The following is a 27,590-nucleotide window of genomic DNA, read 5'->3' as shown; positions in this document are numbered from 1 at the left end:
AGATGCAGACAAAAAATTATTTTTAATTTGCAACCTGATGGAGGTCAGTATAGATGGACTAATAGAGAAAGTCCCACACACTGCTAGAAGGCCAAATATTTTTTCAGAGCTAGATGCAGAAAAAAATTATATTCAGTTTGCAACCTGATGGAGGTCAGTATAGATGGACTAATAGAACAAGTCCCACACACAGCTAGAAGCCCAAATATTTTTTCAGAGGTAGATGCAGAAAAAAAATATATTCAGTTTGCAACCTGATGGAGGTCAGTATAGATGGACTAATAGAGAAAGTCCCACACACTGCTAGAAGGCCAAATATTTTTTCAGAGCTAGATGCAGACAAAAAATTATTTTTAATTTGCAACCTGATGGAGGTCAGTATAGATGGACTAATAGAGAAAGTCCCACACACTACTGGAAGGCCAAATATTTTTTCAGAGCTAGATGCAGATATAAATTATTTTTAATTTGCAACCTGATGGAGGTCAGTATAGATGGACTAATAGAGAAAGTCCCACACACTGCTAGAAGGCCAAATATTTTTTCAGAGCTAGATGCAGAAAAAAATTATATTCAGTTTGCAACCTGATGGAGGTCAGTATAGATGGACTAATAGAACAAGGCCCACACACAGCTAGAAGGCCAAATATTTTTTCATAGTTAGATGCAGATAAAAATTATTTTTAATTTGCAACCTGATGGAGGTCAGTATAGATGGACTAATAGAGAAAGTCCCACACACTGCTAGAAGGCCAAATATTTTTTCAGAGCTAGATGCAGACAAAAAAATATTTTGAATTTGCAACCTGATGGAGGTCAGTATAGATGGACTAATAGAGAAAGTCCCCCACACTGCTAGAAGGCCAAATATTTTTTCACAGCTAGATGCAGACAAAAAATTATTTTTAATTTGCAAGCTGATGGAGGTCAGTATAGATGGACTAATAGAGAAAGTCCCACACACTGCTAGAAGGCCAAATATTTTTTCAGAGCTAGATGCAGATAAAAATTATTTTTAATTTGCAACCTGATGGAGGTCAGTATAGATGGACTAAAAGAGAAAGTCCCACACACTGCTAGAAGCCCAAATATCTTTTCAGAGCTAGATGCAGAAAAAAATTATATTCAGTTTGCAACCTGATGGAGGTCAGTATAGATGGACTTATAGAGAAAGTCCCACACTGCTAGAAGGCCAAATATTTTTTCAGAGCTAGATGCAGAAAAAAATTATTTTCAGTTTGCAACCTGATGGAGGTCTGTATAGATGGATTAATAGAACAAGTCCCACATACAGCTAGAAGCCCAATATTTTTTCAGAGGTAGATGCAGAAAAAAAGTATATTCAGTTTGCAACCTGATGGAGGTCAGTATAGATGGACTAATAGAGAAAGTCCCACACACTGCTAGAAGGCCAAATATTTTTTCAGAGCTAGATGCAGACAAAAAATTATTTTTAATTTGCAACCTGATGGAGGTCAGTATAGATGGACTAATAGAGAAAGTCCCACACACTGCTAGAAGGCCAAATATTTTTTCAGAGCTAGATGCAGACAAAAAATTATTTTTAATTTGCAACCTGATGGAGGTCAGTATAGATGGACTAATAGAGAAAGTCCCACACACTGCTAGAAGGCCAAATATATTTTCAGAGCTAGATGCAGAAAAAAATTATATTCAGTTTGCAACCTGATGGAGGTCAGTATAGATGGACTAATAGAAAAAGTCCCACACACAGCTAGAAGCCCAAATATTTTTTCAGAGGTAGATGCAGAAAAAAAATATATTCAGTTTGCAACCTGATGGAGGTCAGTATAGATGGACTAATAGAGAAAGTCCCACACACTGCTAGAAGGCCAAATATTTTTCCAGAGCTAGATGCAGAAAAAAATTATAATCAGTTTGCAACCTGATGGAGGTCAGTATAGATGGACTAATAGAACAAGTCCCACACACAGCTAGAAGCCCAAATATTTTTTCAGAGGTAGATGCAGAAAAAAATTATATTCAGTTTGCAACCTGATGGAGGTCTGTATAGATGGATTAATAGAACAAGTCCCACATACAGCTAGAAGCCCAATATTTTTTCAGAGGTAGATGCAGAAAAAAAATATATTCAGTTTGCAACCTGATGGAGGTCAGTATAGATGGACTAATAGAGAAAGTCCCACACACTGCTAGAAGGCCAAATATTTTTTCAGATCTAGATGCAGACAAAAAATTATTTTTAATTTGCAACCTGATGGACGTCAGTTTAGATGGACTAATAGAGAAAGTCCCACACAGTGCTAGAAGGCCAAATATTTTTTCAGAGCTAGATGCAGAAAAAAATTATATTCAGTTTGCAACCTGATGGAGGTCAGTATAGATGGACTAATAGAACAAGTCCCACACACAGCTAGAAGCCCAAATATTTTTTCAGAGGTAGATGCAGAAAAAAAATATATTCAGTTTGCAACCTGATGGAGGTCAGTATAGATGGACTAATAGAACAAGTCCCACACACTGCTAGAAGCCCAAATATTTTTTCAGAGGTAGATGCAGATAAAAATTATTTTTAATTTGCAGCCTGATGGAGGTCAGTATAGATGGACTAATAGAGAGAGTCCCACACACTGCTAGAAGGCCAAATATTTTTTCAGAGCTAGATGCAGACAAAAAATTATTTTTAATTTGCAACCTGATGGAGGTCAGTGTAGATGGACTAATAGAGAGAGTCCCACACACTGCTAGAAGGCCAAATATTTTTTCAGAGCTAGATGCAGACAAAAAATTATTTTTAATTTGCAACCTGATGGAGGTCAGTATAGATGGACTAATAGAGAAAGTCCCACACACTGCTAGAAAGCCAAATATTTTTTCAGAGCTAGATGCAGATATAAATTATTTTTAATTTGCAACCTGATGGAGGTCAGTATAGATGGACTTATACAGAAAGTCCCACACTGCTAGAAGGCCAAATATTTTTTCAGAGCTAGATGCAGAAAAAAATTATATTCAGTTTGCAACCTGATGGAGGTCAGTATAGATGGACTAATAGAACAAGTCCCACATACAGCTAGAAGCCCAATATTTTTTCAGAGGTAGATGCAGAAAAAAAGTATATTCAGTTTGCAACCTGATGGAGGTCAGTATAGATGGACTAATAGAGAAAGTCCCACACACTGCTAGAAGGCCAAATATTTTTTCAGAGCTAGATGCAGACAAAAAATTATTTTTAATTTGCAACCTGATGGAGGTCAGTATAGATTGACTAATAGAGAAAGTCCCACACACTACTAGAAGGCCAAATATTTTTTCAGAGCTAGATGCAGACAAAAAATTATTTTTAATTTGCAACCTGATGGAGGTCAGTATAGATGGACTAATAGAGAAAGTCCCACACACTGCTAGAAGGCCAAATATTTTTTCAGAGCTAGATGCAGAAAAAAATTATATTCAGTTTGCAACCTGATGGAGGTCAGTATAGATGGACTAATAGAACAAGTCCCACACACAGCTAGAAGCCCAAATATTTTTTCAGAGGTAGATGCAGAAAAAATATATATTCAGTTTGCAACCTGATGGAGGTCAGTATAGATGGACTAATAGAGAAAGTCCCACACACTGCTAGAAGGCCAAATATTTTTTCAGAGCTAGATGCAGAAAAAAATTATAATCAGTTTGCAACCTGATGGAGGTCAGTATAGATGGACTAATAGAACAAGTCCCACACACAGCTAGAAGCCCAAATATTTTTTCAGAGGTAGATGCAGAAAAAAAATATATTCAGTTTGCAACCTGATGGAGGTCAGTATAGATGGACTAATAGAACAAGTCCCACACACTGCTAGAAGCCCAAATATTTTTTCAGAGGTAGATGCAGATAAAAATTATTTTTAATTTGCAGCCTGATGGAGGTCAGTATAGATGGACTAATAGAGAGAGTCCCACACACTGCTAGAAGGCCAAATATTTTTTCAGAGCTAGATGCAGACAAAAAATTATTTTTAATTTGCAACCTGATGGAGGTCAGTATAGATGGACTAATAGAGAGAGTCCCACACACTGCTAGAAGGCCAAATATTTTTTCAGAGCTAGATGCAGACAAAAAATTATTTTTAATTTGCAACCTGATGGAGGTCAGTATAGATGGACTAATAGAGAAAGTCCCACACACTGCTAGAAAGCCAAATATTTTTTCAGAGCTAGATGCAGATATAAATTATTTTTAATTTGCAACCTGATGGAGGTCAGTATAGATGGACTTATAGAGAAAGTCCCACACTGCTAGAAGGCCAAATATTTTTTCAGAGCTAGATGCAGAAAAAAATTATATTCAGTTTGCAACCTGATGGAGGTCAGTATAGATGGACTAATAGAACAAGTCCCACACACAGCTAGAAGCCCAAATATTTTTTCAGAGGTAGATGCAGAAAAAAATTATTTTTAATTTGCAACCTGATGGAGGTCAGTATAGATGGACTAATAGAGAAAGTCCCACACACTGCTAGAAGGCCAAATATTTTTTCAGAGCTAGATGCAGACAAAAAAATATTTTGAATTTGCAACCTGATGGAGGTCAGTATAGATGGACTAATAGAGAAAGTCCCCCACACTGCTAGAAGGCCAAATATTTTTTCACAGCTAGATGCAGACAAAAAATTATTTTTAATTTGCAACCTGATGGAGGTCAGTATAGATGGACTAATAGAGAAAGTCCCACACACTGCTAGAAGGCCAAATATTTTTTCAGAGCTAGATGCAGATAAAAATTATTTTTAATTTGCAACCTGATGGAGGTCAGTATAGATGGACTAAAAGAGAAAGTCCCACACACTGCTAGAAGCCCAAATATCTTTTCAGAGCTAGATGCAGAAAAAAATTATATTCAGTTTGCAACCTGATGGAGGTCAGTATAGATGGACTTATAGAGAAAGTCCCACACTGCTAGAAGGCCAAATATTTTTTCAGAGCTAGATGCAGAAAAAAATTATTTTCAGTTTGCAACCTGATGGAGGTCTGTATAGATGGATTAATAGAACAAGTCCCACATACAGCTAGAAGCCCAATATTTTTTCAGAGGTAGATGCAGAAAAAAAGTATATTCAGTTTGCAACCTGATGGAGGTCAGTATAGATGGACTAATAGAGAAAGTCCCACACACTGCTAGAAGGCCAAATATTTTTTCAGAGCTAGATGCAGACAAAAAATTATTTTTAATTTGCAACCTGATGGAGGTCAGTATAGATGGACTAATAGAGAAAGTCCCACACACTGCTAGAAGGCCAAATATTTTTTCAGAGCTAGATGCAGACAAAAAATTATTTTTAATTTGCAACCTGATGGAGGTCAGTATAGATGGACTAATAGAGAAAGTCCCACACACTGCTAGAAGGCCAAATATATTTTCAGAGCTAGATGCAGAAAAAAATTATATTCAGTTTGCAACCTGATGGAGGTCAGTATAGATGGACTAATAGAAAAAGTCCCACACACAGCTAGAAGCCCAAATATTTTTTCAGAGGTAGATGCAGAAAAAAAATATATTCAGTTTGCAACCTGATGGAGGTCAGTATAGATGGACTAATAGAGAAAGTCCCACACACTGCTAGAAGGCCAAATATTTTTTCAGAGCTAGATGCAGAAAAAAATTATAATCAGTTTGCAACCTGATGGAGGTCAGTATAGATGGACTAATAGAACAAGTCCCACACACAGCTAGAAGCCCAAATATTTTTTCAGAGGTAGATGCAGAAAAAAATTATATTCAGTTTGCAACCTGATGGAGGTCTGTATAGATGGATTAATAGAACAAGTCCCACATACAGCTAGAAGCCCAATATTTTTTCAGAGGTAGATGCAGAAAAAAAATATATTCAGTTTGCAACCTGATGGAGGTCAGTATAGATGGACTAATAGAGAAAGTCCCACACACTGCTAGAAGGCCAAATATTTTTTCAGATCTAGATGCAGACAAAAAATTATTTTTAATTTGCAACCTGATGGACGTCAGTTTAGATGGACTAATAGAGAAAGTCCCACACAGTGCTAGAAGGCCAAATATTTTTTCAGAGCTAGATGCAGAAAAAAATTATATTCAGTTTGCAACCTGATGGAGGTCAGTATAGATGGACTAATAGAACAAGTCCCACACACAGCTAGAAGCCCAAATATTTTTTCAGAGGTAGATGCAGAAAAAAAATATATTCAGTTTGCAACCTGATGGAGGTCAGTATAGATGGACTAATAGAACAAGTCCCACACACTGCTAGAAGCCCAAATATTTTTTCAGAGGTAGATGCAGATAAAAATTATTTTTAATTTGCAGCCTGATGGAGGTCAGTATAGATGGACTAATAGAGAGAGTCCCACACACTGCTAGAAGGCCAAATATTTTTTCAGAGCTAGATGCAGACAAAAAATTATTTTTAATTTGCAACCTGATGGAGGTCAGTGTAGATGGACTAATAGAGAGAGTCCCACACACTGCTAGAAGGCCAAATATTTTTTCAGAGCTAGATGCAGACAAAAAATTATTTTTAATTTGCAACCTGATGGAGGTCAGTATAGATGGACTAATAGAGAAAGTCCCACACACTGCTAGAAAGCCAAATATTTTTTCAGAGCTAGATGCAGATATAAATTATTTTTAATTTGCAACCTGATGGAGGTCAGTATAGATGGACTTATACAGAAAGTCCCACACTGCTAGAAGGCCAAATATTTTTTCAGAGCTAGATGCAGAAAAAAATGATATTCAGTTTGCAACCTGATGGAGGTCAGTATAGATGGACTAATAGAACAAGTCCCACATACAGCTAGAAGCCCAATATTTTTTCAGAGGTAGATGCAGAAAAAAAGTATATTCAGTTTGCAACCTGATGGAGGTCAGTATAGATGGACTAATAGAGAAAGTCCCACACACTGCTAGAAGGCCAAATATTTTTTCAGAGCTAGATGCAGACAAAAAATTATTTTTAATTTGCAACCTGATGGAGGTCAGTATAGATTGACTAATAGAGAAAGTCCCACACACTGCTAGAAGGCCAAATATTTTTTCAGAGCTAGATGCAGACAAAAAATTATTTTTAATTTGCAACCTGATGGAGGTCAGTATAGATGGACTAATAGAGAAAGTCCCACACACTGCTAGAAGGCCAAATATTTTTTCAGAGCTAGATGCAGAAAAAAATTATATTCAGTTTGCAACCTGATGGAGGTCAGTATAGATGGACTAATAGAACAAGTCCCACACACAGCTAGAAGCCCAAATATTTTTTCAGAGGTAGATGCAGAAAAAATATATATTCAGTTTGCAACCTGATGGAGGTCAGTATAGATGGACTAATAGAGAAAGTCCCACACACTGCTAGAAGGCCAAATATTTTTTCAGAGCTAGATGCAGAAAAAAATTATAATCAGTTTGCAACCTGATGGAGGTCAGTATAGATGGACTAATAGAACAAGTCCCACACACAGCTAGAAGCCCAAATATTTTTTCAGAGGTAGATGCAGAAAAAAAATATATTCAGTTTGCAACCTGATGGAGGTCAGTATAGATGGACTAATAGAACAAGTCCCACACACTGCTAGAAGCCCAAATATTTTTTCAGAGGTAGATGCAGATAAAAATTATTTTTAATTTGCAGCCTGATGGAGGTCAGTATAGATGGACTAATAGAGAGAGTCCCACACACTGCTAGAAGGCCAAATATTTTTTCAGAGCTAGATGCAGACAAAAAATTATTTTTAATTTGCAACCTGATGGAGGTCAGTATAGATGGACTAATAGAGAGAGTCCCACACACTGCTAGAAGGCCAAATATTTTTTCAGAGCTAGATGCAGACAAAAAATTATTTTTAATTTGCAACCTGATGGAGGTCAGTATAGATGGACTAATAGAGAAAGTCCCACACACTGCTAGAAAGCCAAATATTTTTTCAGAGCTAGATGCAGATATAAATTATTTTTAATTTGCAACCTGATGGAGGTCAGTATAGATGGACTTATAGAGAAAGTCCCACACTGCTAGAAGGCCAAATATTTTTTCAGAGCTAGATGCAGAAAAAAATTATATTCAGTTTGCAACCTGATGGAGGTCAGTATAGATGGACTAATAGAACAAGTCCCACACACAGCTAGAAGCCCAAATATTTTTTCAGAGGTAGATGCAGAAAAAAATTATTTTCAGTTTGCAACCTGATGGAGGTCTGTATAGATGGATTAATAGAACAAGTCCCACATACAGCTAGAAGCCCAATATTTTTTCAGAGGTAGATGCAGAAAAAAAGTATATTCAGTTTGCAACCCGATGGAGGTCAGTATAGATGGACTAATAGAGAAAGTCCCACACACTGCTAGAAGGCCAAATATTTTTTCAGAGCTAGATGCAGACAAAAAATTATTTTTAATTTGCAACCTGATGGAGGTCAGTATAGATGGACTAATAGAGAAAGTCCCACACACTGCTAGAAGGCCAAATATTTTTTCAGAGCTAGATGCAGACAAAAAATTATTTTTAATTTGCAACCTGATGGAGGTCACTATAGATGGACTAATAGAGAAAGTCCCACACACTGCTAGAAGGCCAAATATTTTTTCAGAGCTAGATGCAGAAAAAAATTATATTCAGTTTGCAACCTGATGGAGGTCAGTATAGATGGACTAATAGAGAAAGTCCCACACACTGCTAGAAGGCCAAATATTTTTTCAGAGCTAGATGCAGACAAAAAATTATTTTTAATTTGCAACCTGATGGAGGTCAGTATAGATGGACTAATAGAGAAAGTCCCACACACTACTGGAAGGCCAAATATTTTTTCAGAGCTAGATGCAGATATAAATTATTTTTAATTTGCAACCTGATGGAGGTCAGTATAGATGGACTAATAGAGAAAGTCCCACACACTGCAGAAGGCCAAATATTTTTTCAGAGCTAGATGCAGAAAAAAATTATATTCAGTTTGCAACCTGATGGAGGTCAGTATAGATGGACTAATAGAACAAGTCCCACACACAGCTAGAAGGCCAAATATTTTTTCATAGTTAGATGCAGATAAAAATTATTTTTAATTTGCAACCTGATGGAGGTCAGTATAGATGGACTAATAGAGAAAGTCCCACACACTGCTAGAAGGCCAAATATTTTTTCAGAGCTAGATGCAGACAAAAAAATATTTTGAATTTGCAACCTGATGGAGGTCAGTATAGATGGACTAATAGAGAAAGTCCCACACACTGCTAGAAGGCCAAATATTTTTTCACAGCTAGATGCAGACAAAAAATTATTTTTAATTTGCAAGCTGATGGAGGTCAGTATAGATGGACTAATAGAGAAAGTCCCACACACTGCTAGAAGGCCAAATATTTTTTCAGAGCTAGATGCAGATAAAAATTATTTTTAATTTGCAACCTGATGGAGGTCAGTATAGATGGACTAAAAGAGAAAGTCCCACACACTGCTAGAAGCCAAAATATCTTTTCAGAGCTAGATGCAGAAAAAAATTATATTCAGTTTGCAACCTGATGGAGGTCAGTATAGATGGACTAATAGAACAAGACCCACACACAGCTAGAAGCCCAAATATTTTTTCAGAGGTAGATGCAGATAAAAATTATTTTTAATTTGCAACCTGATGAAGGTCAGTATAGATGGACTAATAGAGAAAGTCCGACACACTGCTAGAAGGCCAAATATTTTTTCAGAGCTAGATGCAGACAAAAAATTATTTTGAATTTGCAGCGTGATGGAGGTCAGTATAGATGGACTAATAGAGAAAGTCCCACACACTGCTAGAAGCCCAATATTTTTTCAAAGGTAGATGCAGAAAAAAAATATATTCAGTTTGCAACCTGATGGAGGTCTGTATAGATGGATTAATAGAACAAGTCCCACACACATTTAAAAGCCCAATATTTTTTCAGAGGTAGATGCAGAAAAAAAATATATTCAGTTTGCAACCTGATGGAGGTCAGTATAGATGGACTAATAGAGAAAGTCCCACACACTGCTAGAAGGCCAAATATTTTTTCAGAGCTAGATGCAGACAAAAAATTATTTTTAATTTGCAGCCTGATGGAGGTCAGTATAGATGGACTAATAGAGAAAGTCCCACACACTGCTAGAAGGTCAAATATTTTTTCAGAGCTAGATGCAGATATAAATTATTTTTAATTTGCAACCTGATGGAGGTCAGTATAGATGGACTAATAGAGAAAGTCCCACACACTGCTAGAAGGCCAAATATTTTTTCAGAGCTAGATGCAGAAAAAAATTATATTCAGTTTGCAACCTGATGGAGGTCAGAATAGATGGACTAATAGAACAAGTCTCACACACAGCTAGAAGCCCAAATATTTTTTCAGAGGTAGATGCAGAAAAAAAATATATTCAGTTTGCAACCTGATGGAGGTCATTATAGATGGACTAATAGAGAAAGTCCCACACACTGCTAGAAGGCCAAATATTTTTTCAGAGCTAGATGCAGACAAAAAATTATTTTTAATTTGCAACCTGATGGAGGTCAGTATAGATGGACTAATAGAGAAAGTCCCACACACTACTGGAAGGCCAAATATTTTTTCAGAGCTAGATGCAGATATAAATTATTTTTAATTTGCAACCTGATGGAGGTCAGTATAGATGGACTAATAGAGAAAGTCCCACACACTGCTAGAAGGCCAAATGTTTTTTCAGAGCTAGATGCAGAAAAAAATTATATTCAGTTTGCAACCTGATGGAGGTCAGTATAGATGGACTAATAGAACAAGTCCCACACACAGCTAGAAGGCCAAATATTTTTTCATAGGTAGATGCAGATAAAAAATATTTTTAATTTGCAACCTGATGGAGGTCAGTATAGATGAACTAATAGAGAAAGTCCCACACACTGCTAGAAGGCCAAATATTTTTTCAGAGCTAGATGCAGACAAAAAATTATTTTGAATTTGCAGCCTGATGGAGGTCAGTATAGATGGACTAATAGAGAAAGTCCCACACACTGCTAGAAGGCCAAATATTTTTTCAGAGCTAGATGCAGACAAAAAAATATTTTTAATTTGCAACCTGATGGAGGTCAGTATAGATGGAATAATAGAGAAAGTCCCACACACTGCTAGAAGGCCAAATATTTTTTCAGAGCAAGATGCAGATATAAATTATTTTTAATTTGCAACCTGATGGAGGTCAGTATAGATGGACTAATAGAGAAAGTCCCACACTGCTAGAAGGCCAAATATTTTTTCAGAGCTCGATGCAGAAAAAAATTATATTCAGTTTGCAACCTGATGGAGGTCAGTATAGATGGACTAATAGAACAAGTCCCACACAAAGCTAGAAGACCAAATATTTTTTCAGAGGTAGATGCAGAAAAAAATTATATTCAGTTTGAACCCTGATGGAGGTCTGTATAGATGGATTAATAGAACAAGTCCCACATACAGCTAGAAGCCCAATATTTTTTCAGAGGTAGATGCAGAAAAAAAGTATATTCAGTTTGCAACCTGATGGAGGTCAGTATAGATGGACTAATAGAGAAAGTCCCACACACTGCTAGAAGGCCAAATATTTTTTCAGAGCTAGATGCAGACAAAAAATATTTTTAATTTGCAACCTGATGGAGGTCAGTATAGATGGACTAATAGAGAAAGTCCCACACACTGCTAGAAGGCCAAATATTTTTTCAGAGCTAGATGCAGAAAAAAATTATATTCAGTTTGCAACCTGATGGAGGTCAGTATAGATGGACTAATAGAACAAGTCCCACACACAGCTAGAAGCCCAAATATTTTTTCAGAGGTAGATGCAGAAAAAAATTATATTCAGTTTGCAACCTGATGGAGGTCTGTATAGATGGATTAATAGAACAAGTCCCACATACAGCTAGAAGCCCAATATTTTTTCAGAGGTAGATGCAGAAAAAAAAATATTCAGTTTGCAACCTGATGGAGGTCAGTATAGATGGACTAATAGAGAAAGTCCCACACACTGCTAGAAGGCCAAATATATTTTCAGAGCTAGATGCAGACAAAAAATTATTTTTAATTTGCAACCTGATGGAGGTCAGTATAGATGGACTAATAGAGAAAGTCCCACACACTGCTAGAAGGCCAAATATTTTTTCAGAGCTAGATGCAGAAAAAAATTATATTCAGTTTGCAACCTGATGGAGGTCAGTATAGATGGAATAATAGAACAAGTCCCGCACACAGCTAGAAGCCCAAATATTTTTTCAGAGGTAGATGCAGAAAAAAAATATATTCAGTTTGCAACCTGATGGAGGTCAGTATAGATGGACTAATAGAGAAAGTCCCACACACTGCTAGAAGGCCAAATATTTTTTCAGAGCTAGATGCAGACAAAAAATTATTTTTAATTTGCAACCTGATGGAGGTCAGTATAGATGGACTAATAGAGAAAGTCCCACACACTACTGGAAGGCCAAATATTTTTTCAGAGCTAGATGCAGATATAAAATATTTTTAATTTGCAACCTGATGGAGGTCAGTATAGATGGACTAATAGAGAAAGTCCCACACAGTGCTAGAAGGCCAAATATTTTTTCAGAGCTAGATGCAGAAAAAAATTATATTCAGTTTGCAACCTGATGGAGGTCAGTATAGATGGACTAATAGAACAAGTCCCACACACAGCTAGAAGGCCAAATATTTTTTCATAGTTAGATGCAGATAAAAATTATTTTTAATTTGCAACCTGATGGAGGTCAGTATAGATGGACTAATAGAGAAAGTCCCACACACTGCTAGAATGCCAAATATTTTTTCACAGCTAGATGCAGACAAAAAATTATTTTTAATTTGCAAGCTGATGGAGGTCAGTATAGATGGACTAATAGAGAAAGTCCCACACACTGCTAGAAGGCCAAATATTTTTTCAGAGCTAGATGCAGATAAAAATTATTTTTAATTTGCAACCTGATGGAGGTCAGTATAGATGGACTAATAGAGAAAGTCCCACACACTGCTAGAAGGCCAAATATCTTTTCAGAGCTAGATGCAGAAAAAAATTATATTCAGTTTGCAACCTGATGGAGGTCAGTATAGATGGACTAATAGAACAAGTCCCACACACAGCTAGAAGCCCAAATATTTTTTCAGAGGTAGATGCAGATAAAAATTATTTTTAATTTGCAACCTTATGAAGGTCAGTATAGATGGACTAATAGAGAAAGTCCGACACACTGCTAGAAGGCCAAATATTTTTTCAGAGCTAGATGCAGACAAAAAATTATTTTGAATTTGCAGCGTGATGGAGGTCAGTATAGATGGACTAATAGAGAAAGTCCCACACACTGCTAGAAGCCCAATATTTTTTCAAAGGTAGATGCAGAAAAAAAATATATTCAGTTTGCAACCTGATGGAGGTCAGTATAGATGGACTAATAGAGAAAGTCCCACACACTGCTAGAAGGCCAAATATTTTTTCAGAGCTAGATGCAGACAAAAAATTATTTTTAATTTGCAGCCTGATGGAGGTCAGTATAGATGGACTAATAGAGAAAGTCCCACACACTGCTAGAAGGTCAAATATTTTTTCAGAGCTAGATGCAGATATAAATTATTTTTAATTTGCAACCTGATGGAGGTCAGTATAGATGGACTAATAGAGAAAGTCCCACACACTGCTAGAAGGCCAAATATTTTTTCAGAGCTAGATGCAGAAAAAAATTATATTCAGTTTGCAACCTGATGGAGGTCAGTATAGATGGACTAATAGAACAAGTCCCACACACAGCTAGAAGCCCAAATATTTTTTCAGAGGTAGATGCAGAAAAAAATTATATTCAGTTTGCTACCTGATGGAGGTCTGTATAGATGGATTAATAGAACAAGTCCCACACACAGCTAGAAGCCCAATATTTTTTCAGAGGTAGATGCAGAAAATAAAATATATTCAGTTTGCAACCTGATGGAGGTCAGTATAGATGGACTAATAGAGAAAGTCCCACACACTACTAGAAGTCCAAATATTTTTTCAGAGCTAGGTGCAGACAAAAAATTATTTTTAATTTGCAACCTGATGGAGGTCAGTATAGATGGACTAATAGAGAAAGTCCCACACACTGCTAGAAGGCCAAATATTTTTTCAGAGCTAGATGCAGATATAAATTATTTTTAATTTGCAACCTGATGGAGGTCAGTATAGATGGACTAATAGAGAAAGTCCCACACACTGCTAGAAGGCCAAATATTTTTTCAGAGCTAGATGCAGAAAAAAATTATATTCAGTTTGCAACCTGATGGAGGTCAGAATAGATGGACTAATAGAACAAGTCTCACACACAGCTAGAAGCCCAAATATTTTTTCAGAGGTAGATGCAGAAAAAAAATATATTCAGTTTGCAACCTGATGGAGGTCATTATAGATGGACTAATAGAGAAAGTCCCACACACTGCTTGAAGGCCAAATATTTTTTCAGAGCTAGATGCAGACAAAAAATTATTTTTAATTTGCAACCTGATGGAGGTCAGTATAGATGGACTAATAGAGAAAGTCCCACACACTACTGGAAGGCCAAATATTTTTTCAGAGCTAGATGCAGATGTAAATTATTTTTAATTTGCAACCTTATGGAGGTCAGTATAGATGGACTAATAGAGAAAGTCCCACACACTGCTAGAAGGCCAAATATTTTTTCAGAGCTAGATGCAGAAAAAAATTATATTCAGTTTGCAACCTGATGGAGGTCAGTATAGATGGACTAATAGAACAAGTCCCACACACAGCTAGAAGGCCAAATATTTTTTCATAGGTAGATGCAGATAAAAATTATTTTTAATTTGCAACCTGATGGAGGTCAGTATAGATGAACTAATAGAGAAAGTCCCACACACTGCTAGAAGGCCAAATATTTTTTCAGAGCTAGATGCAGACAAAAAATTATTTTGAATTTGCAGCCTGATGGAGGTCAGTATAGATGGACTAATATAGAAAGTCCCACACACTGCTAGAAGGCCAAGTATTTTTTCAGAGCTAGATGCAGACAAAAAAATATTTTTAATTTGCAACCTGATGGAGGTCAGTATAGATGGAATAATAGAGAAAGTCCCACACACTGCTAGAAGGCCAAATATTTTTTCAGAGCTAGATGCAGATATAAATTATTTTTAATTTGCAACCTGATGGAGGTCAGTATAGATGGACTAATAGAGAAAGTCCCACACTGCTAGAAGGCCAAATATTTTTTCAGAGCTACATGCAGAAAAAAATTATATTCAGTTTGCAACCTGATGGAGGTCAGTATAGATGGACTAATAGAACAAGTCCCACACACAGCTAGAAGACCAAATATTTTTTCAGAGGTAGATGCAGAAAAAAATTATATTCAGTTTGCAACCTGATGGAGGTCTGTATAGATGGATTAATAGAACAAGTCCCACATACAGCTAGAAGCCCAATATTTTTTCAGAGGTAGATGCAGAAAAAAAAATATTCAGTTTGCAACCTGATGGAGGTCAGTATAGATGGACTAATAGAGAAAGTCCCACACACTGCTAGAAGGCCAAATATATTTTCAGAGCTAGATGCAGACAAAAAATTATTTTTAATTTGCAACCTGATGGAGGTCAGTATAGATGGACTAATAGAGAAAGTCCCACACACTGCTAGAAGGCCAAATATTTTTTCAGAGCTAGATGCAGAAAAAAATTATATTCAGTTTGCAACCTGATGGAGGTCAGTATAGATGGACTAATAGAACAAGTCCCACACACAGCTAGAAGCCCAAATATTTTTTCAGAGGTAGATGCAGAAAAAAAATATATTCAGTTTGCAACCTGATGGAGGTCAGTATAGATTGACTAATAGAGAAAGTCCCACACACTGCTAGAAGGCCAAATATTTTTTGAGAGCTAGATGCAGACAAAAAATTATTTTTAATTTGCAACCTGATGGAGGTCAGTATAGATGGACTAATAGAGAAAGTCCCACACACTACTGGAAGGCCAAATATTTTTTCAGAGCTAGATGCAGATATAAATTATTTTTAATTTGCAACCTGATGGAGGTCAGTATAGATGGACTAATAGAGAAAGTCCCACACACTGCTAGAAGGCCAAATATTTTTTCAGAGCTAGATGCAGAAAAAAATTATATTCAGTTTGCAACCTGATGGAGGTCAGTATAGATGGACTAATAGAACAAGTCTCACACACAGCTAGAAGGCCAAATATTTTTTCATAGTTAGATGCAGATAAAAATTATTTTTAATTTGCAACCTGATGGAGGTCAGTATAGATGGACTAATAGAGAAAGTCACACACACTGCTAGAAGGCCAAATATTTTTTCAGAGCTAGATGCAGACAAAAAATTATTTTGAATTTGCAACCAGATGGAGGTCAGTATAGATGGACTAATAGAGAAAGTCCCACACACTGCTAGAAGGCCAAATATTTTTTCACAGCTAGATGCAGACAAAAAATTATTTTTAATTTGCAAGCTGATGGAGGTCAGTATAGATGGACTAATAGAGAAAGTCCCACACACTGCTAGAAGGCCAAATATTTTTTCAGAGCTAGATGCAGATAAAAATTATTTTTAATTTGCAACCTGATGGAGGTCAGTATAGATTGACTAAAAGAGAAAGTCCCACACACTGCTAGAAGACCAAATATCTTTTCAGAGCTAGATGCAGAAAAAAATTATATTCAGTTTGCAACCTGATGGAGGTCAGTATAGATGGACTAATAGAACAAGTCCCACACACAGCTAGAAGCCCAAATATTTTTTCAGAGGTAGATGCAGATAAAAATTATTTTTAATTTGCAACCTGATGGAGGTCAGTATAGATGGACTAATAGAGAAAGTCCCACACACTGCTAGAAGGCCAAATATTTTTTCAGAGCTAGATGCAGACAACAAATTATTTTGAATTTGCAGCGTGATGGAGGTCAGTACAGATGGACTAATAGAGAAAGTCCCACACACTGCTAGAAGCCCAATATTTTTTCAAAGGTAGATGCAGAAAAAAAATATATTCAGTTTGCAACCTGATGGAGGTCAGTATAGATGGACTAATAGAGAAAGTCCCACACACTTCTAGAAGGCCAAATATTTTTTCAGAGCTAGATGCAGAAAAAAATTATATTCAGTTTGCAACCTGATGGAGGTCAGTATAGATGGACTAATAGAACAAGTCCCACACACAGCTAGAAGCCCAAATATTTTTTCAGAGGTAGATGCAGAAAAAAATTATATTCAGTTTGCAACCTGATGGAGGTCTGTATAGATGGATTAATAGAACAAGTCCCACACACAGTTAAAAGCCCAATATTTTTTCAGAGGTAGATGCAGAAAAAAAATATATTCAGTTTGCAACCTGATGGAGGTCAGTATCGATGGACTAATAGAGAAAGTCCCACACACTGCTAGAAGGCCAAATATTTTTTCAGAGCTAGATGCAGACAAAAAATTATTTTTAATTTGCAACCTGATGGAGGTCAGTATAGATGGACTAATAGAGAAAGTCCCACACACTACTGGAAGGCCAAATATTTTTTCAGAGCTAGATGCAGATATAAATTATTTTTAATTTGCAACCTGATGGAGGTCAGTATAGATGGACTAATAGAGAAAGTCCCACACACTGCTAGAAGGCCAAATATTTTTTCAGAGCTAGATGCAGAAAAAAATTATATTCAGTTTGCAACCTGATGGAGGTCAGTATAGATGGACTAATAGAACAAGTCCCACACACAGCTAGAAGGCCAAATATTTTTTCATAGGTAGATGCAGATAAAAATTATTTTTAATTTGCAACCTGATGGAGGTCAGTATAGATGGACTAATAGAGAAAGTCCCACACACTGCTAGAAGGCCAAATATTTTTTCAGAGCTACATGCAGACAAAAAATTATTTTGAATTTGCAACCTGATGGAGGTCAGTATAGATGGTCTAATAGAGAAAGTCCCACACACTGCTAGAAGGTCACATATTTTTTCAGAGCTAGATGCAGATATAAATTATTTTTAATTTGCAACCTGATGGAGGTCAGTATAGATGGACTAATAGAGAAAGTCCCACACACTGCTAGAAGGCCAAATATTTTTTCAGAGCTAGATGCAGAAAAAAATTATATTCAGTTTGCAACCTGACAGAGGTCAGTATAGATGGACTAATAGAACAAGTCCCACACACAGCTAGAAGCCCAAATATTTATTCAGAGGTAGATGCAGAAAAAAATTATATTCAGTTTGCTACCTGATGGAGGTCTGTATAGATGGATTAATAGAACAAGTCCCACACACAGCTAGAAGCCCAATATTTTTTCAGAGGTAGATGCAGAAAAAAAATATATTCAGTTTGCAACCTGATGGAGGTCAGTATACATGGACTAATAGAGAAAGTCCCACACACTGCTAGAAGGCCAAATATTTTTTCAGAGCTAGATGCAGATAAAAATTATTTTTAATTTACAACCTGATGGAGGTCAGTATAGATGGACTAATAGAGAAAGTCCCACACACTGCTAGAAGGCCAAATATCTTTTCAGAGCTAGATGCAGAAAAAAATTATATTCAGTTTGCAACCTGATGGAGGTCAGTATAGATGGACTAATAGAACAAGTCCCACACACAGCTAGAAGCCCAAATATTTTTTCAGAGGTAGATGTAGATAAAAATTATTTTTAATTTGCAACCTGATGGAGGTCAGTATAGATGGACTAATAGAGAAAGTCCCACACACTGCTAGAAGGCCAAATATTTTTTCAGAGCTAGATGCAGACAAAAAATTATTTTGAATTTGCAGCGTGATGGAGGTCAGTATAGATGGACTAATAGAGAAAGTCCCACACACTGCTAGAAGCACAATATTTTTTCAAAGGTAGATGCAGAAAAAAAATATATTCAGTTTGCAACCTGATGGAGGTCAGTATAGATGGACTAATAGAGAAAGTCCCACACACTTCTAGAAGGCCAAATATTTTTTCAGAGCTAGATGCAGAAAAAAATTATATTCAGTTTGCAACCTGATGGAGGTCAGTATAGATGGACTAATAGAACAAGTCCCACACACAGTTAAAAGCCCAATATTTTTTCAGAGGTAGATGCAGAAAAAAAATATATTCAGTTTGCAACCTGATGGAGGTCAGTATAGATGGACTAATAGAGAAAGTCCCACACACTGCTAGAAGGCCAAATATTTTTTCAGAGCTAGATGCAGACAAAAAATTATTTTTAATTTGCAACCTGATGGAGGTCAGTATAGATGGACTAATAGAGAAAGTCCCACACACTGCTAGAAGGTCAAATATTTTTTCAGAGCTAGATGCAGATATAAATTATTTTTAATTTGCAACCTGATGGAGGTCAGTATACATGGACTAATAGAGAAAGTCCCACACACTGCTAGAAGGCCAAATATTTTTTCAGAGCTAGATGCAGAAAAAAATTATATTCAGTTTGCAACCTGATGGAGGTCAGTATAGATGGACTAATAGAACAATCCCACACACAGCTAGAAGCCCAAATATTTTTTCAGAGGTAGATGCAGAAAAAAATTATATTCAGTTTGCTACCTGATGGAGGTCTATATAGATGGATTAATAGAACAAGTCCCACACACAGCTAGAAGCCCAATATTTTTTCAGAGGTAGATGCAGAAAAAAAATATATTCAGTTTGCAACCTGATGGAGGTCAGTGTAGATGGACTAATAGAGAAAGTCCCACACACTGCTAGAAGGCCAAATATTTTTTCAGAGCTAGATGCAGAAAAAAATTATATTCAGTTTGCAACCTGATGGAGGTCAGTATAGATGGACTAATAGAACAAGTCCCACACACAGCTAGAAGGCCAAATATTTTTTCAGAGGTAGATGCAGATAAAAATTATTTTTAATTTGCAGCCTGATGGAGGTCAGTATAGATGGACTAATATAAAAAGTCCTACACACTGCTAGAAGGCCAAATATTTTTTCAGAGCTAGATGCAGACAAAAAATTATTTTTAATTTGCAACCTGATGGAGGTCAGTATAGATGGACTAATAGAGAAAGTCCCACACACTGCTAGAAGACCAAATATTTTTTCAGAGCTAGATGCAGATTAAAATTATTTTTAATTTGCAACCTGATGGAGGTCAGTATAGATGGACTAATAGAGAAAGTCCCACACACTGCTAGAAGGCCAAATATTTTTTCAGAGCTAGATGCAGACAAAAAATTATTTTTAATTTGCAACCTGATGGAGGTCAGTATAGATGGACTAATAGAGAAAGTCCCACACACTGCTAGAAGGCCAAATACTTTTTCAGAGCTAGATGCAAATATAAATTATATTTAATTTGCAACCTGATGGAGGTCAGTATAGATGGACTAATAGAGAAAGTCCCACACACTGCTAGAAGGCCAAATATTTTTTCAGAGCTAGATGCAGAAAAAAATTATATTCAGTTTGCAACCTGATGGAGGTCAGTATAGATGGACTAATAGAACAAGTCCCACACACAGCTAGAAGCCCAAATATTTTTTCAGAGGTAGATGCAGAAAAAAAATATATTCAGTTTGCAACCTGATGGAGGTCAGTATAGATGGACTAATAGAGAAAGTCCCACACACTGCTAGAAGGCCAAATATTTTTTCAGAGCTAGATGCAGACAAAAAATTATTTTTTATTTGCAACCTGATGGAGGTCAGTATAGATGGACTAATAGAGAAAGTCCCACACACTGCTAGAAGGCCAAATATTTTTTCAGAGCTAGATGCAGATATAAATTATTTTTAATTTGCAACCTGATGGAGGTCAGTATAGATGGACTAATAGAGAAAGTCCCACATACAGCTAGAAGGCCAAATATTTTTTCAGAGGTAGATGCAGATAAAAATTATTTTTAATTTGCAGCCTGATGGAGGTCAGTATAGATGGACTAATAGAGAAAGTCCCACACACTGCTAGAAGGCCAAATATTTTTTCAGAGCTAGATGCAGACAAAAAATTATTTTGAATTTGCAACCTGATGGAGGTCAGTATAGATGGACTAATAGAGAAAGTCCCACACACTGCTAGAAGGCCAAATATTTTTTCAGAGCTAGATGCACAAAAAAATTATATTCAGTTTGCAACCTGATGGAGGTCAGTATAGATGGACTAATAGAACAAGTCCCACACACAGCTAGAAGGCCAACTATTTTTTCAGAGGTAGATGCAGAAAAAAAATATATTCAGTTTGCAACCTGATGGAGGTCAGTATAGATGGACTAATAGAGAAAGTCCCACACACAGCTAGAAGGCCAAATATTTTTTCAGAGGTAGATGCAGAAAAAAAATATATTCAGTTTGCAACCTGATGGAGGTCAGTATAGATGGACTAATATAGAAAGTCCCACACACAGCTAGAAGGCCAAATATTTTTCAGAGCTAGATGCAGACAAAAAATTATTTTTAATTTGCAACCTGAAGGAGGTCAGTATAGATGGACTAATAGAGAAAGTCCCACATACTGCTAGAAGGCCAAATATTTTTTCAGAGCTAGATGCACAAAAAAATTATATTCAGTTTGCAACCTGATGGAGGTCAGTATAGATGGACTAATAGAACAAGTCCCACACACAGCTAGAAGCCCAAATATTTTTTCAGAGGTAGATGCAGATAAAAATTATTTTTAATTTGCAGCCTGATGGAGGTCAGTATAGATGGACTAATAGAGAGAGTCCCACACACTGCTACAAGGCCAAATATTTTTTCAGAGCTAGATGCAGACAAAAAATTATTTTTAATTTGCAACCTGATGGAGGTCAGTATAGATGGACTAATAGAGAGAGTCCCACACACTGCTAGAAGGCCAAATATTTTTTCAGAGCTAGATGCAGACAAAAAATTATTTTTAATTTGCAACCTGATGGAGGTCAGTATAGATGGACTAATAGAGAAAGTCCCACACACTGCTAGAAGGCCAAATATTTTTTCAGAGCTAGATGCAGGTATATATTATTTTTAATTTGCAACCTGATGGAGGTCAGTATAGATGGACTAATAGAGAATGTCCCACACTGCTAGAAGGCCAAATATTTTTTCAGAGCTAGATGCAGAAAAAAATTCTATTCAGTTTGCAACCTGATGGAGGTCAGTATAGATGGACTAATAGAACAAGTCCCACACACAGCTAGAAGCCCAAATATTTTTTCAGAGGTAGATGCAGAAAAAAATTATATTCAGTTTGCAACCTGATGGAGGTCTGTATAGATGGATTAATAGAACAAGTCCCACATACAGCTAGAAGCCGAATATTTTTTCAGAGGTAGATGCAGAAAAAAAATATATTCAGTTTGCAACCTGATGGAGGTCAGTATAGATGGACTAATAGAGAAAGTCCCACACACTGCTAGAAGGCCAAATATTTTTTCAGAGCTAGATGCAGAAAAAAATTATATTCAGTTTGCAACCTGATGGAGGTCAGTATAGATGGACTAATAGAACAAGTCCCACACACAGCTAGAAGCCCAAATATTTTTTCAGAGGTAGATACAGAAAAAAAATATATTCAGTTTGCAACCTGATGGAGGTCAGTATAGATGGACTAATAGAGAAAGTCCCACATACAGCTAGAAGGCCAAATATTTTTTCAGAGGTAGATGCAGATAAAAATTATTTTTAATTTGCAGCCTGATGGAGGTCAGTATAGATGGACTAATAGAGAAAGTCCCACACACTGCTAGAAGGCCAAATATTTTTTCAGAGCTAGATGCAGACAAAAAATTATTTTGAATTTGCAACCTGATGGAGGTCAGTATAGATGGACTAATAGAGAAAGTCCCACACACTGCTAGAAGGCCAAATATTTTTTCAGAGCTAGATGCACAAAAAAATTATATTCAGTTTGCAACCTGATGGAGGTCAGTATAGATGGACTAATAGAACAAGTCCCACACACAGCTAGAAGGCCAACTATTTTTTCAGAGGTAGATGCAGAAAAAAAATATATTCAGTTTGCAACCTGATGGAGGTCAGTATAGATGGACTAATAGAGAAAGTCCCACACACAGCTAGAAGGCCAAATATTTTTTCAGAGGTAGATGCAGAAAAAAAATATATTCAGTTTGCAACCTGATGGAGGTCAGTATAGATGGACTAATATAGAAAGTCCCACACACAGCTAGAAGGCCAAATATTTTTTCAGAGCTAGATGCAGACAAAAAATTATTTTTAATTTGCAACCTGAAGGAGGTCAGTATAGATGGACTAATAGAGAAAGTCCCACATACTGCTAGAAGGCCAAATATTTTTTCAGAGCTAGATGCACAAAAAAATTATATTCAGTTTGCAACCTGATGGAGGTCAGTATAGATGGACTAATAGAACAAGTCCCACACACAGCTAGAAGCCCAAATATTTTTTCAGAGGTAGATGCAGATAAAAATTATTTTTAATTTGCAGCCTGATGGAGGTCAGTATAGATGGACTAATAGAGAGAGTCCCACACACTGCTAGAAGGCCAAATATTTTTTCAGAGCTAGATGCAGACAAAAAATTATTTTTAATTTGCAACCTGATGGAGGTCAGTATAGATGGACTAATAGAGAGAGTCCCACACACTGCTAGAAGGCCAAATATTTTTTCAGAGCTAGATGCAGACAAAAAATTATTTTTAATTTGCAACCTGATGGAGGTCAGTATAGATGGACTAATAGAGAAAGTCCCACACACTGCTAGAAGGCCAAATATTTTTTCAGAGCTAGATGCAGGTATAAATTATTTTTAATTTGCAACCTGATGGAGGTCAGTATAGATGGACTAATAGAGAATGTCCCACACTGCTAGAAGGCCAAATATTTTTTCAGAGCTAGATGCAGAAAAAAATTCTATTCAGTTTGCAACCTGATGGAGGTCAGTATAGATGGACTAATAGAACAAGTCCCACACACAGCTAGAAGCCCAAATATTTTTTCAGAGGTAGATGCAGAAAAAAATTATATTCAGTTTGCAACCTGATGGAGGTCTGTATAGATGGATTAATTGAACAAGTCCCACATACAGCTAGAAGCCGAATATTTTTTCAGAGGTAGATGCAGAAAAAAAATATATTCAGTTTGCAACCTGATGGAGGTCAGTATAGATGGACTAATAGAGAAAGTCCCACACACTGCTAGAAGGCCAAATATTTTTTCAGAGCTAGATGCAGAAAAAAATTATATTCAGTTTGCAACCTGATGGAGGTCAGTATAGATGGACTAATAGAACAAGTCCCACACACAGCTAGAAGCCCAAATATTTTTTCAGAGGTAGATACAGAAAAAAAATATATTCAGTTTGCAACCTGATGGAGGTCAGTATAGATGGACTAATAGAGAAAGTCCCACACACTGCTAGAAGGCCAAATATTTTTTCAGAGCTAGATGCAGACAAAAAATTATTTTTAATTTGCAACCTGATGGAGGTCAGTATAGATGGACTAATAGAGAATGTCCCACACACTACTGGAAGGCCAAATATTTTTTCAGAGCTAGATGCAGATATAAATTATTTTTAATTTGCAACCTGATGGAGGTCAGTATAGATGGACTAATAGAGAAAGTCCCACACACTGCTAGAAGGCCAAATATTTTTTCAGAGCTAGATGCAGAAAGAAATTATATTCAGTTTGCAACCTGATGGAGGTCAGTATAGATGGACTAATAGAACAAGTCCCACACACAGCTAGAAAGCCAAATATTTTTTCATAGGTAGATGCAGATAAAAATTATTTTTAATTTGCAACATGATGGAGGTCAGTATAGATGGACTAATAGAGAAAGTCCCACACACTGCTAGAAGGCCAAATATTTTTTCAGAGCTAGATGCAGATAAAAAATTATTTTGAATTTGCAACCTGATGGAGGTCAGTATAGATGGACTAATAGAGAAAGTCCCACACACTGCTAGAAGGCCAAATATTTTTTCAGAGCTGGATGCAGACAAAAAATTATTTTTAATTTGCAAGCTGATGGAGGTCAGTATAGATGGACTAATAGAGAAAGTCCCACACACTGCTAGAAGTCCAAATATTTTTTCAGAGCTAGATGCAGATAAAAATTATTTTTAATTTGCAACCTGATGGAGGTCAGTATAGATGGACTAATAGAGAAAGTCCCACACACTGCTAGAAGGCCAAATATCTTTTCAGAGCTAGATGCAGAAAAAAATTATATTCAGTTTGCAACCTGATGGAGGTCAGTATAGATGGACTAATAGAACAAGTCCCACACACAGCTAGAAGCCCAAATATTTTTTCAGAGGTAGATGCAGATAAAAATTATTTTTAATTTGCAACCTGATGGAGGTCAGTATAGATGGACTAATAGAGAAAGTCCCACACACTACTGGAAGGCCAAATATTTTTTCAGAGCTAGATGCAGATATAAATTATTTTTCATTTGCAACCTGATGGAGGTCAGTATAGATGGACTAATAGAGAAAGTCCCACACACTGCTAGAAGGCCAAATATTTTTTCAGAGCTAGATGCAGAAAAAAATTATATTCAGTTTGCAACCTGATGGAGGTCAGTATAGATGGACTAATAGAACAAGTCCCACATACAGCTAGAAGGCCAAATATTTTTTCATAGGTAGATGCAGATAAAAATTATTTTTAATTTGCAACCTGATGGAGGTCAGTATAGATGGACTAATAGAGAAAGTCCCACACACTGCTAGAAGGCCAAATATTTTTTCAGAGCTACATGCAGACAAAAAATTATTTTGAATTTGCAACCTGATGGAGGTCAGTATAGATGGTCTAATAGAGAAAGTCCCACACACTGCTAGAAGGTCAAATATTTTTTCAGAGCTAGATGCAGATATAAATAATTTTTAATTTGCAACCTGATGGAGGTCAGTATAGATGGACTAATAGAGAAAGTCCCACACACTGCTAGAAGGCCAAATATTTTTTCAGAGCTAGATGCAGAAAAAAATTATATTCAGTTTGCAACCTGATAGAGGTCAGTATAGATGGACTAATAGAACAAGTCCCACACACAGCTAGAAGCCTAAATATTTTTTCAGAGGTAGATGCAGAAAAAAATTATATTCAGTTTGCTACCTGATGGAGGTCTGTATAGATGGATTAATAGAACAAGTCCCACACACAGCTAGAAGCCCAATATTTTTTCAGAGGTAGATGCAGAAAAAAAATATATTCAGTTTGCAACCTGATGGAGGTCAGTATAGATGGACTAATAGAGATAGTCCCACACACTGCTAGAAGGCCAAATATTTTTTCAGAGCTAGATGCAGATAAAAATTATTTTTAATTTACAACCTGATGGAGGTCAGTATAGATGGACTAATAGAGAAAGTCCCACACACTGCTAGAAGGCCAAATATCTTTTCAGAGCTAGATGCAGAAAAAAATTATATTCAGTTTGCAACCTGATGGAGGTCAGTATAGATGGACTAATAGAACAAGTCCCACACACAGCTAGAAGCCCAAATATTTTTTCAGAGGTAGATGCAGATAAAAATTATTTTTAATTTGCAACCTGATGGAGGTCAGTATAGATGGACTAATAGAGAAAGTCCCACACACTGCTAGAAGGCCAAATATTTTTTCAGAGCTAGATGCAGACAAAAAATTATTTTGAATTTGCAGCGTGATGGAGGTCAGTATAGATGGACTAATAGAGAAAGTCCCACACACTGCTAGAAGCACAATATTTTTTCAAAGGTAGATGCAGAAAAAAAATATATTCAGTTTGCAACCTGATGGAGGTCAGTATAGATGGACTAATAGAGAAAGTCCCACACACTTCTAGAAGGCCAAATATTTTTTCAGAGCTAGATGCAGAAAAAAATTATATTCAGTTTGCAACCTGATGGAGGTCAGTATAGATGGACTAATAGAACAAGTCCCACACACAGTTAAAAGCCCAATATTTTTTCAGAGGTAGATGCAGAAAAAAAATATATTCAGTTTGCAACCTGATGGAGGTCAGTATAGATGGACTAATAGAACAAGTCCCACACACAGCTAGAAGCCCAAATATTTTTTCAGAGGTAGATGCAGAAAAAAATTATATTCAGTTTGCAACCTGATGGAGGTCTGTATAGATGGATTAATAGAACAAGTCCCACACACAGTTAAAAGCCCAATATTTTTTCAGAGGTAGATGCAGAAAAAAAATATATTCAGTTTGCAACCTGATGGAGGTCAGTATCGATGGACTAATAGAGAAAGTCCCACACACTGCTAGAAGGCCAAATATTTTTTCAGAGCTAGATGCAGACAAAAAATTATTTTTAATTTGCAACCTGATGGAGGTCAGTATAGATGGACTAATAGAGAAAGTCCCACACACTACTGGAAGGCCAAATATTTTTTCAGAGCTAGATGCAGATATAAATTATTTTTAATTTGCAACCTGATGGAGGTCAGTATAGATGGACTAATAGAGAAAGTCCCACACACTGCTAGAAGGCCAAATATTTTTTCAGAGCTAGATGCAGAAAAAAATTATATTCAGTTTGCAACCTGATGGAGGTCAGTATAGATGGACTAATAGAACAAGTCCCACACACAGCTAGAAGGCCAAATATTTTTTCATAGGTAGATGCAGATAAAAATTATTTTTAATTTGCAACCTGATGGAGGTCAGTATAGATGGACTAATAGAGAAAGT

This window comes from Phyllobates terribilis, unplaced genomic scaffold, assembly GCF_046119375.1.
Source record: "Phyllobates terribilis strain yellow unplaced genomic scaffold, ASM4611937v1 Scaffold_1__5_contigs__length_1240528914, whole genome shotgun sequence".
Lineage (NCBI taxonomy): Eukaryota > Metazoa > Chordata > Amphibia > Anura > Dendrobatidae > Phyllobates > Phyllobates terribilis.
Note: the sequence above shows the minus strand (reverse complement) of the source record.